Raw genomic sequence first — 1967 nt, 5'->3', positions numbered from 1 at the left:
TCTAAATAAATTCAACATGAAAGTAAATAAAGAGAAAACGGAATACACGTTAGTTAAGACTATCATTACAATATATATTGGATTACACTTTTATAACAGTGGCATACGTTAGAGAATACCTAAACAACAATAAAATGTATGTAATTAAAAAGCAACAAAAATATGAAATGAAATTCTTAACTAAATAAGAGATTTGAATCTTGTAAATCAATCAACGTCAATTTTGGAGACACAGGAAGGGATAAGTAAGGCCGTGTTTATATATCGCATATGTTACGAAGACGGATATCGGGCTACGTAACGTTTTCTATATCTACGATTAAATGAAAATTCGGCTCACCATACAGATAGTTTAACTAAACGTGACATCAACAAGGTGAATATTTTGACAATTTCCTGCCGTCCAGACCGATCACTGATTCTTGCATTGTAATCTGTTCAAAAGTAATAACAACAAAATAAACTAAAATTACAATGTATGTTGACAAATCTGAACGGGTGGCTTTTCATCATTGACATATTGAGAAGTAATGTCGTTAAAAACAACAATAAGTAACAAAATATATGAAAAACAAAGAATAATTATAAAGAAAATTAAGTTAAAAATAGTCGACGGTAATTTTTGTCATTGTTCCTTTATTCAAGCACTGTTTCTACCATTTTTATTATACTGTATATAATCGCCACTGAGAAGGATTAGTAGCTGTCCGAAAGCTCGGGTTCCATTTCTGGATGTTTACTTACATTTTCACTTTCCAATCAAATCTTCGACTTACAAAGTGCAACTAGTTTCAATGCACCAATTTGAGAGAGTGCTTAAAAGAAAGGAACAAAGGGGAAAAAACTGCATACAATGGGAAAGGCAGTAAACAGGAAAGAGAGAACAGAAAAAAACAAACAAAAAAAACAGAAGAAAGAGAAGCTGTTGTTAATCAAATGTGTATCTCTAAAGAGGTCCAGCCATTGTTACTTTCGTTTTAAACACAATGAAGGTATACTTACATCACGTGGTGTTGTGCTGGCGGCCATTGCTTTAGCAAGAGTTTCAAAAGCATTTTCAACATTTACGTTTTCTTTGGCACTTGTTTCAACAAATTTCAAATTCCTTGCTGCCGCAAACTGGAAATGAACATATAAAGGTTAAAGTTAAATAAATGTTATTACTTCTTGGAAACCTGGTTTTTGTATCGAATAATCTGTCAATCATATTTTTAAAATATTTTTTTTTTTTTTTTTTGGTTTGGTTTTGTTGAAACACATTCCTATCTAGTAGGCCTATCTGCGTTTATTATGGCGAGACGATTGTCATTTTAATCACATGTGAGATATCTTTTAAATCTTTTAAATAGCGATATCTTTATAATAATAGAGATATCTTAGGTAAAACAACGATATTTCTGCTGTAGACCTATAGTTAAAACTTAAATATTTCTAATTTTAGTGACAGTTCGAATCGCGATATGCAGTATTCAAATACAGTGGGCCCCTATTTCGTGGACGTAGTACTTTGTTTTTCATTTAATTGCCTGTGTGCATAATCAGAACAGTCGGCCCTCTTGCAAGGTCATGGAAATAAATAATTTCGTGTTTTCATCTTAGTATAATAGCAATCGTTTCATACAAAGTTAAATACTCTTATTATAACTATACCTGGTATCAGGGACGTAGCCAGGATTTTGAAAGGGGGGGAGCCGTTATGCGAATTACGAAGGACCCCGCCGGGGTCAAGGGGGAAAATCCCCCTGTGAAGTAGCGCACTCTGAACATTCTTAGGACTGTTTGAGATGATAAAGTGAAAATTGCAATAGACACATTATAAATAAGCGCAAAATAATTACATAATAAATCAACAGTGGCAGATGCAGGAATTGAAAAGAGAGGTGAACCAGGGAGGGACATTCACAGATTGAGGAACCACTCCCCTCAGCCCCACCATGGTTGGGGCCGAGGTAAGAAAATTTATGATT

General features: G+C 33.8%; 1 long non-coding RNA gene across 1 annotated transcript in view; it reads right to left on the bottom strand.

Moving 5' to 3' along the window:
* Nucleotides 1-357: 357 nt before the first annotated feature.
* The window catches only part of LOC117104559, a 5662-nt gene continuing 4052 nt past the window's right edge, over nucleotides 358-1967 (bottom strand). The window contains exons 2-3 of the long non-coding RNA XR_004444779.1: nucleotides 1003-1119; nucleotides 358-434 (exon numbers count right to left, since the gene is read on the bottom strand). This is a non-coding gene — a long non-coding RNA (uncharacterized LOC117104559). The remainder of the gene's footprint in view (nucleotides 435-1002; nucleotides 1120-1967) is intronic.

This window comes from Anneissia japonica, unplaced genomic scaffold (assembly GCF_011630105.1).
Source record: "Anneissia japonica isolate Jap-2015-1 unplaced genomic scaffold, ASM1163010v1 scaffold287755_len519135_cov135, whole genome shotgun sequence".
Lineage (NCBI taxonomy): Eukaryota > Metazoa > Echinodermata > Crinoidea > Comatulida > Comatulidae > Anneissia > Anneissia japonica.
This window is presented reverse-complemented; position numbering and strand designations above follow the sequence as displayed.